The sequence below is a fragment of the Abramis brama genome (assembly GCF_963993115.1).
Source record: "Abramis brama genome assembly, contig: SCAFFOLD_105, whole genome shotgun sequence".
In the NCBI taxonomy this organism is placed as follows: Eukaryota; Metazoa; Chordata; class Actinopteri; order Cypriniformes; family Leuciscidae; genus Abramis; species Abramis brama.
This window is the reverse complement of record NW_028155941.1, coordinates 61,922-73,585: the sequence shown is the minus strand read 5'-3', so window position 1 is coordinate 73,585 and position 11,664 is coordinate 61,922.

Sequence of the window (11,664 nt, the reverse complement as noted above, 5' to 3'; positions counted from 1 at the left end):
TCTGCTCAACAGTCCGCGTTGTAACTATGAGGTTTGAGCAGTAGTGCTTCTCAGTGAGGAAAAGTAGAAAATGTTCGTTGTAAGTGAGTTTAAAGGGAAAAATCAAGAATTATAAATCAAATCGATAGAGCTCCAAAGACAACAACGCGTTCAGACGCGACGCATGCGCATTCGAACAGGTATCTGCGGTATCTGCCGATGCCGATACAATAACATATTTTTCTCCCTCTTAATTAAGCTGTTAATAACACATTTGACAGGAGTATGCACTGTGCTTAACCTAGCCATCTAAAAAGCATCATGCTCAAACAGTGCAATTAATGTTCTACTTTCCTAAAGGAAGAAATACGTAGCCCACAACATCACTTAAATAGAACTTGTAGCAGCATTTTTAATTATTCAGCACCATTCAATGGATGAAATTTAAAGTGGTTAAACTTTAAGGAGGTTCAGGTGATAAATTTGACATGCCCCGTTCCTATCCATTCGAAGTACTTCATCAGGGTTTCCGCGGGGCATTAAAAAGCATTAAAAGTCCTTAAATGGATTTTGCGATATTTAAGCATTAAATTGTAATCCTACAGGCATTAAATGTTGTTATGGTTTTGAAGAAAATGTTATATTATCAATTTATTTGAATATAGTCTTCATAATTAATAATTTGTATTTGCTGTCGCAAAATATGTTAGTGTGATTAAAAACACGTGGAAACAGTTTGGTGATTGCCTCCAGCCGGAGCAAAGTTGCGGAGGTGGAGCGAGTAATTTTGGACAGCAGGATCAACAGGAATAAAACTAGACCAGAAAACTGGGAAAGTGCATGGAAGACAAACAATTTAGAACATGGTTGGTGGTCAAATTAAAGAATGATTTTGCAGCGTTTGTAAAAAGGTATTAAATTGGGTAGCTACAATGGGAATCAACGCCGTAAAATCTCATGCAGTCTGACAGCCACAGATCGACGGTAAAAGGCAGACAGCAGTTATCTATGTGTAGTAACTTTCTCTCATCAGCTTGACATCCGCTGTTGAAGCTCACTTTGCGTTTTTTAACGCGTTAACGCATGAGATTATTTTTGTCCAGTTTAACGCTGTTTTTAAACGCGCTGTCTGTGAATGTCCTGTCTATGTGACACACACATACACACACACACACAGAGAGAAAGACGCGCGCCAGATCGTGCGCACCAGAAAACGGTCCTCTTTCGCGGTTGAACGAACAATAAAACACAATTTTGCCAAAATGTCTGTTTTGTGAGTATCCTCATAAAATAAGAGCAGTCTTAAATTAGTGAAATTAAGTCTTTAATGAACGCAAAGAGTTGTGAGAAAATTAGGCGCGTGTTAGATCCGTGTTTCTGTCAGCAGCTGCTCTTAAAGGGACAGCAGCCAATAAAGCTTACTGTCAGTAAAGTTAATCACAGAACAAAGGCACCAGAGAAAATTACTCACTGCTATTGACTAAAGAACTCTTGTAGCTTTAATAAGCATTAGTCTATATTTAATCTATAATTTATGCTGTGCAGACTGTCAATCAATTTTTGTATGTTAGACAGGAAGGCCAAAGGTAAATATGACATTTATTATAGGTTTATGTGAGGATTGTTTGTTAAGTTCACTTAAATTAAAAGTTGTCATCTTTTTTTTTTAAGCCTAATGTTAAAAAATTGATATAGCTTTCAATTACACTGTAATGTTGGATGGCTATAATTAATGTTTAAAATTAGGGGGGAGAAATCATTTTTTATCCAGATATCAATAGCTGTATTAGTATCAGTAAAACTGGTCTTTATGTTGTCTCTACATTCATTTGTAGATTAACTGTGAAATGATTACATTATAAAATATATAAACTAATATAAACCTAAACAAATGTAAGTGTTTTTAATTGTGGAAAAAATGTGTGATTAATCAAGTTAATATATATATATATATATATATATATATATATATATATATATATATATATATATATATATATAGTCATGGGTTGTGTATGGCATTAAAAATGAAAAAAATGGCATTAAAAAGGCATTGAAAAGGCATTAAATTTAAATTGAAGATCCCTGCAGAAACCCTGTTCATAATTGAGATCCCCGACTCGCTGTGTGACCTCAAAAGGCCCTTGCCACTAATTTGGAACTCGACGTAGGAAGCAATACAAGGACTTTATCTCCTGGTGAAAATTCTCTGTTTTGTTCCCCTAATTCTCCATCGAGAGAAGGTCCTCGGAGGTCAGGACATACTGAATTTTGTTACGACTCTCCGAAGGTCCTTCCTCCCAAGTTTCCTTTAGAACGTCCAACACCCCGCGGGGTTGACGTCCGTAAAGAAGCTCGAAGGGGGAAAATCCCGTGGAGGCTTACGGGACCTCGCGCACAGCAAACAACAGGGGTTCCAACCACTTATCCCAATTTTTGGCGTCTTCAAGAACGAATTTACGAATCATAGTCTTTAATGTCCGATTAAATCGTTCCACCAGACCGTCCATTTGTGGGTGATAGACGCTGGTGCGAATCGATTTAATGCCCTACAACTCGTAAAGTTCGCGTAATGTACGTGACATAAACGCCGTCCCCTGATCAGTGAGAATCTCTTTCAGGATCCCCACTTGGGAGATTAAACGAAACAGGGCGTCCTCTACACTCTTAGTGGAGATGCTGCGGAGCGCCACTGCCTCGGGATATCATGTTGCATAGTCCACTATCACTAATGCAAAGCGATGTCCATGTTCCGACCGTTTTACGAGTCAATCATGAGTCAATCAAACAACTGTGGTGAATAGGATCAGTCAACAAACACGGTGAGTAATATCTTCTCCTGTTATTGTCACTTGCACTTCATGTTAAATGTATAGTATAGCCTTCTCTGTCAGCACTGAGGGCCTCACATGTGATAAATGCAGGGAGATAGTCAGGCTGACGGAAAAGATTTCAGAACTAGAGACACGCATCCAAACTTTAATCGAGGATAGTAAGAGTGCTAGAGCTTTAGATACTGCTTTGGATGCGACTAGCTTAGTGAACTCTTTACATTGTTCGGTTCCGGCCACAGAACCTGTGCAGCAGGGCAACTGGGTGACAGTGAGACGCTGTAGTCGCGGGACAAAACACCGCTCCTCCATTCCAATTACATCATTAACCCTCTGAGGTCTGAGCTGTTTTCTGGGCCCTGGAGGTGTTCTGACATGCTCTGACATTTCTGGTTATTTCTGTTACTTGTGACATTTTCATGGCTAAAGTCTAATTACACTGTATTCAGCACAAACTCTGCTACAATAATATATCAACAGCATGTATGTAAAAGTTTGTAGTTTTGAGATAATGACATTTATGCGTGGTTTTTGAAAATACAAAAAAAAATTCTCACTGAAATAAGGCCATGAAACCCATACTGATTATTTCTTCACAAGACTTTTGAAAATTGTATGACGTAGCCTAGAATATTTGCTGCAAAACTATGTGAAAATCACCCTGACTGCTCATTCATAAGACAATATATTGATTTAAAATTTTTACGACGTGTTTTGTGTGAAAAAGCCTTATGCGAGAGCTCATTAATATGTAAGCTTTTCTCACCTGAGAAAGACAAAGAACCTCCCCTAACGGCCCTATTAGGAGCTATCAGGCCCCTATCATTCTGAGCAACCTTGCACAATACTGTAAATGAGGAGATTTAAAAAAGAATGGCTTTTAAATTGTTTGGATTTATTTACAACACAACATAATCCAAAGATACACAACAAATGCCAAAAAAGCACTTCAAAGACAGAGACCTTTGTGCCATTCCTAAAAACACTGTACATACCTTTCATTTCCAAGATTTTCACTTTACCATTTTCACGTACTGAGACTCATGTGAATGTTGAAGTCCTCAGTGGCATCTGCGACCTGAAAAAAAAAAGTGAACATACTGATATCAAGAGAAAGGCCTGCACGATTTTGTTGGTTAAAATTGCTTTTTAAAATTCCTTTTTAAAATTCACAGAATACACACACACACACACACACGTTTCCAACGATATATAATATAATGAACACCAGGTTTGTTGTGCCTTGTAGGCATAAGGTATATGCGCAGTGCGGATAAAATAATAATAACAATAAATAACCTATAGCAGCCTATAAATCTTCCAAAAGATTTCAGTAACAACTAAGCTAGAGAAAAATATATTGATTATCATGTTACTTCAAATGTTTCCATCCGTTATGATGATATGAAATGAGATAATAATAAAAACATGAAGCCGTTTGGTGCGTTTTGCTTTCATCCAAAATATGATACATTCAAACGCGATCGCTTGCAAAATATGATACATTCAAACGCGATCACGCTCAAATATAAAACATTATGGTTACCATAAACATATCTATGTTTGAGCAGATATCCACAAACACAGTAAACACGGGTCTAAATATTATAATATTCCCCATATATCTAGCAACAGTTCAACTGCAACGTGACATTTATGCAACAATAACAAACTAGGCTATGTAAGAATTTCTTACCTTATCTTTCTTGTCTTCAAATCGCGTTCTTCTTCTTCTGAGGTAGCCTAAATCCAATGTAAGCTCAGGCACGTCTTTCAAACTCGACGAAAAGTGAAGTGAAGTGTTTTGTTGTTGAGGTAACGAGCGCGTTCGCGTTCCATGTGGAGATTTGCATGTGAATGTCTTTTGCACGAGTAGGCGTGGCCAAATTAACTGTAATGAGCAAGCGTTTGAGAAGCTGAACATCTTGTTGGTTTTATACAAATTACGTAAACAGAGAATATTTGTTTTCGTTTTGAATCCGATTATTTAAAAGTACACACTTAAATGTTTATAAAGGTATATGGCTCATAAATGTGTGACAAGTATTCGCTGAGTTTTGTTTCAGTTTATAGACGTGCTCAAGAAAAAAAAGTTCACCGCGACAGAGAGGCAGAACGCACACCCTGTTTATTTTCTTTATTTTACAAAAGCACATTGTTTTGATTTGATTGTAAGTGGACACATACAAAAGGAGAAATATCACAGATTCTTTTTTTATATTTCTTTTTTCTGTATGACCATAAATGATGGAGTAATTTAAGTTTATAGTGCTACAATGTGGAGAAAATCCGGCAAAACGCGCCTGCGCGTTTTGTCGACCTCAGAGGGTTAAACAGGTTCTCCCCACTCAGTGAAACACCCACTGAGAATCCTGTTGAAGGTGCCCTAGTTATTGGCGATTCTATTACACAGAATGTGAAAATAGAGACACCAGCCACCATAGTCACATGTTTGCCAGCCACGCAAATTTAAAAGTGCTGGCTAATGCTAATCGTAAGATTATAATTCACGACGGCACTAATGGTGTTCGACTTCGCCAGTCGGAGATCCCTAAAATGAATATTTAAAGAGGTGTGTGAACTCGCAAGTACGATGTTAGACACTATAATTTGCTCTGGCCCCCTTCCTGTTCGCAGAAGTGATGAGATACTTAGTAGACTGTCCTCACTCAATGGCTGGTTGTCTAAGTGGTGTCCGCAGAATAATATAGAATATATAGACAATTGGAAAAGTTTTTGGGGCAGCCTGACCTGTTGAAAAGAGATGGTATTCATCCCTCCTGGGATGGTGTTGCTCTTCTCTCTAGTAATATGGCACATAGTCTTAGAGTTGATCCTTGACTATCTGATTCTAGGGCCCAGGTCAGAAAGCAGACAGACTGGCTAAACCGACCGTCTTCTAGCTGTTTCACGTCACAGAAGTCAGGTAAATCCCATCACATAGAGCCTCTTTCACCTAGATATCATCATAGAGACTGTGTCTGTTCCCCGAACTAGGAAATACAAAAAACTCCCAAACCCATTTAAGGGTCAAAATTTGATTGATTTTCAACAAATAAAAAACAGCTATAATACAGATGAACAAATGATAAAGCTTGGGTTGCTGAATATTCGATCCCTTACTTCAAAAGCACTTATTGTTAATGATATGATTACTGACTATAATCTAGATGTGCTGTGTTTGACAGAAACCTGGCTAAAACCAGACGATTACATTACTTTACTTTAAATGAGTCCACCCCGCAAGATTACTGTTATAAACATGAACCTCGTCTGAAAGGCAAAGGGTTGCTGTAATCTATAGTAATATCTTCAGATTACTGAGAAGTCTAGTTTAAAATATAATTATTTTGAAGTGTTGATGCTTAATGTAATACTATCTAGTGTAAATGATAAATCCCGCTTGACATTTGTGCTGGCTACTGTATACAGGCCACCAGGGCACCATACAGATTTTATTTTTTTTTCATACATTTTTTCGGAGTTAGTATTGGCTGCAGATAACATCCTAATTGTTGGTGATTTTAATATACATGTTAGATAATGAAAAAGACGCATTGGGATTGGCATTTAAAGATATTCCGAACTCTATAGGAGTTAGACTACACGTGTCAGGACCTACTCATTGTCGTAATCATACTCTAGATCTAATATTATCACATGGAATCAATGTTGATTCCAAATGTCAGAGCATGTCAGAACACCTCCAGGGCACAGAAAACACCTCAGACCCAAGAGGGTTAATACAGTGGCTAAATTAACAAGAAAAAAAGCTTCTACTTCAGACACACTCTGTCAGTTTAAATCTAGACTAAACACACATCTCTTTAACCTGGCATACACATAGAACATTATACATTAATGTTATTCAAATCAGTTAAATGGTTATTAGGCTGCATAGTTTAGGTCAGCCGGAACCGGGAACACTTCCTATAACACCCCATGTACTCGTTACATCATAAGAAGAATGCACCTACGCTAATGTTAGTTTATTCTGAGGTTTACTGTAATCAGCTGGATCCAGGCCATATCCAGATCAGATGGAGGACCTGTGCCTGGACACGACGGCAACGTAGTCCTGAAGTGCTAGCCATCAGCACTGATCCTCAACAAACTCGTCTCCATACCCAATCTGACTTCTGACCTGTAATGCTGCCTGAATCATAATCATACACTGTTTGTTCGTTGGCCAGAGGAGAACTGGCCCCCGACTGAGCCTGGGTTCTCCCAAGGATTTTTTCCTCTATTCTGTCACCTGGATGGAGTTTTGGTTCGTTTAGGTTCCTTGGTACCTTCGCCTTTGTCGCCATTTGCTTTTGGCTTGCTTAGTTGGGGACATTAAATTTAATATTTAACAATATTATTGATCTGCCTCCATTATCCCATTATATGTGAACTGAGCTGGATGATGACATCACAGTTTTCTCCGGAGCGACTATATATACAGGGCTCTCAAGTTTTAAAGACAGACAAGAGTGACATCCCCCCCGCCCCCGTCAGGGGGTCAAAGGGGGGGCGGGTTGGACGGGTCGTGGGAATGGGGGTGTTTCATTAATAATATTATTATTAGTGTTTTTGTTGTTATCAACCCCCTGGGGTAGGCTATCGCACCGGCGCGATAGGCTCGTTTTTTTCCGTATGAGTGCAAAAAATAAATAAATAAAAAATATTAATTTTTATCTTATGCTTGTGTTATACATCAATCGATCCTGTTTAGTGTGTATTTTTTTTGTGTATGCTCATAATAAAAACAAAGTGTTGTGCTTTTCGCCAAATAAAGAAAAATAAACATGATGCGAGTTCTGCCTACTCTCCGTCAGTGAAGTCAATTCTGAAACGCATCCGTACTGTAACTCTGCGAATACTCAGTCAAACAGGCATACAGACACACAGGCATGAAGCTTGAATTCTCTTCTTTTAAATGAAGTAATTTTTATAAAAAACAAATATTCACAGTTTATATAATATGTATGTAAAGAGAGAGATGTCAGTCGTTCTCATCTCAGCTAATTAAGTTTTAATGTGACTCCGCCTACGGAGACCGCGCTATTCAAACGCAAATGTGAGGCGATCCATACAAACCTGTGAAACGCCCACACGCTGGATAAGGCCGGTGAAACACTGGATGCGTGGCGTAAGCGTCTCAGCTGCGTGGCGTGTCCGTTTTTATTTCGGCTCCCATGTTAACAGTTTAGAGTTTGTACACTGCCTGTGTGAGACGCGCGTCTCAGGCGCGGCACGAGCCGCGTGGAAAACGCGTGCATTCTAGAAATAGAACCGACGCCTATTTTTCACGCGACACGCAAGCGTCTTGGAAGCGTTTCCATGCAAAATTTAATAGGAAAATCTGTTTATTTGTCATTTTGACACGAATACATATTAATAAATGTCCTTTTGATGTTTAAAAGTGTCTAGGTTTTGACATAAATGCAAATATAAATGTAATTTACAAAATATGATCGATTTTCAAATACTGCTGTATTGAATGAACAGCTTTTAGCAAACTCTATTGCTATACTGAGATGAGGAATATATACTGTATGTGTTTTGTCAAAAATAAAGTCATCAACTAACTAATGAATGCTTTACTTTGAAATACGTATGATAAAATGTATACTTTAGTTTTGAAAGACGTTGACTAGTTTTGAAAAGATTATAAAGTATGTATGTGCATGCATATATATATATGTGTGTGTATATATGAAGAGTTCAGATGCAAAAGCCTCTAAATGCCATCTGAAATTTTCTTCTAGAATGATCATTTTTATGAAGCTTGTATATTTAAGTTAGCTATAGGTGACACACCTGAATGAATGGCTCATTAAGTATGCAGGGACATTGTCTCACCAGGTGTGAACTACTAAATATGCATGATGCTGTTGGAGCGTTTACGCCCCATCCGCATATTGGCTTTCCAAACTAAAAGTGTTTCACAAAACTAAAATCAATGTATCGTTTTATGTGAATGATTAGGCAGGATGATTTTCACATCATTTTGAAGAAACTCTAGGCGATGACATCCATTAGTCAAAAGTCTTATTGCCACATATTTAGTATGTGTTTTGTGGCCTTATTTCAGAAACTTTAATTTTTAGTTTTTTCGATAACCTTGCATAAACATTATTCTCTCAAAAATGAAAACATGTACATACATGTGGCTCACATATTATGGAAGTCCTGTTTGTGCTATATAGAGTGAATTTACACCTTTGCCATTAATATGTTTATAAGCAACTGAAAAAAGCACAAATGTCAGGGCATGTCAGAACATCTCAAGGACCCCAAAAACACCCCAGACCCCAGAGGGTTAATAATTGCTCATATACCAAATACAAAGTATTTATTCAATTTCCGCATGTGTGTGTGTATGTCAGAGAGAGAGAGAGAGAGAGAGAGAGAGAAATTATGACTGGTGTTGTTTATTGTAATTGTTTGTTGCCTTTTTGGAATTGTTGCCTTCCACCTGCACCGTCTCCTCCTCTAATGGGCCTACCCCTTTTCGCCACCTCCTCTGGGCCAGCATCCTCTAGCCTGGCCTTTTTAGGGGACTCTCCTCTCAGGGCGAATGAGAGGATGCTTAATTGCTTTTTACCTGACATCTTTGAAAGAGAAAGACAGATGCAATGATTAATGCATCCATGGCCAGGATATAATTATAAAATAAGACATGATTTTAAAAGTGACCTATAACATCGACTATGCAATACACTTTAATTTATTTAGTGCTAATAAAATTATTAAGCCTATTTGGAGAGAGAGATGTTTATAATGTGACAATATGTTTGTCATATTGTGATAACGAAAATATGACTAGGCCTAGACTACTTGTTCTGAGCAGGTGTTGTCAGTGAACAGGCTGTAAAACTGTAGGCTAAGTTACAGACACTCATGAAAAACTGATGCTAATTATCTGGGAAACATTCTCTAATAGCAGTCAAGTTGTCACTGTTTGTGTCAAACAAGTTGTGAATTTGTTGTAACATTAAAACAGGATATCATGATTTACTCTGTGCTCAAAGTGATACTCAGAGCTCGGAGTGATTTCCTCTGTGGGTGAACGAAACTTTCTGGCAGAATCACGTGAACAATTCCAGGATATATTTTTTTTCATTGGTTGTTGCGTTAAATCTTACCCAGATACAATAGTGCTATTTTCTGATTGGCTATTGTATAGCCCCTTTCTTTTTTTTGATTGGCTGATAAGTTGCAGACTCAACTAAGAACTCCAGGGGAGACGTGCTTGATTCCTGCCGGTTCCACAGTGAGAGCGGCGCGGCCAGAGACATGTTGGGCGCTGCGGCATATTAAATATATTATAAATAGTTTTTCCGCGTGAGAAATACAATATGTGGCGGGAGTGCGTGACAAAAGACCGAAATGAGTGACTGTCATACTCAATGTGTGACACTTGAGAGCCCTGTATATAAATTAGCTAAATTAAAAATTAAAAATTACAACAAAAATGAACCATCACTGAACTTACTTAAGCTGGACTGTGACACTATTTTCTCCTGGAAACAAACTTTGTTGCATTATTTTCCTGTTATCTCTGTAAAGCTGCTTTGAAACAATCTGTATCGCAAAAAGCGCTATATAAATAAAGGTGACATGAGTTGACTTCTCTATAATCACCATTGATTACACTGGAAACATTATCCAGATGCCTATTCAGTTTCTGACATACTTCACACGTTTGAGTCTTCTGACAACAGGACAAATGGAAGAGTAAAGGAGTGTTCACTTTGTTTGCGTCTTTGTACAGATTTCACAAGGATCCCAGCGTTTTTAATCGCTTCTTGGATTGCCTTGGAGGATTATGTTTGTTCAGTGTGTTTGACTGTAGAAAAAAAAACAATGGGACAAAGAGCATTTTCTTTTACTGTCCCAAGGTTAGGGAATGAAGGGCCTATTACAATTAGTAAGCCCCTACTCATCCTTCCCTTCATTTTATTTATTTTTTTAAATTGAGTGTTCTTGACTTTTGTTGCAGTTCAACCACTAACACACACAAAAAAAATTATTTAATGGATTCGAGTAGTTTTGTGGTTGAAATTGAAAAAAGTAAGAATCCTTCCCTCACGGGTCAAATTGACCCCCATAGGAATGAATGGAATGTGATGAATGCTTCAGTACACATAGAAAAACCTAAAAATGCTCACAATTCAAACTAAAAATGCTAAAACTTTACTAAAAAAATATATTTTATAATGTTTATATGTGTTTTTGAATGCATGCTGAATAAAAACTGACTTTAGGACCCAGGGGAAACAGCTCATTTGCTCATAAAATGTTATAAATATAATAATAATAATAAATATAAATATCATGTTATATTATTATTTTTCCACAAGAGGTCGGCAAAGACATTAAATGTAAGATATTTTGAGCTGAATTAATAGGGTTATGCATGAAATTGTGAGTTATTTTAAATTTAAGTTGAAAGAATGTGAGTTATGTTCTTAAATAACTGTTTATTTATTATTTATCAAATCTAGTAATTTACAGGTAAATAAGTTAAAAAAATAGCAAAAAATCTCCAAAAAAATTGCATAAAAAAAGTATAATTTTAGGGCTTCAGGTCATTTTGACCCGTGAGGGAAGGATTTTATTTACAAAGCGCGAGGGAAGGATGAGGGTTAAGAAATTAGTTTATTTTATGTAGTGCTTTAAATTATACTTCTTATAAGATTTTCTGTATTTATTGTATTGTATGTACTTTGGGTGCTAGACAAATAACATTTATTATTGTTATTATTATTTTTATTACTGTTCTGTGTCCTTGCTTGTGTAACCGGGTAGCACTATTTAGTGTGCCGTAGCTACTCCTTTTCTGTGTGTATCATCTGTATGTCAG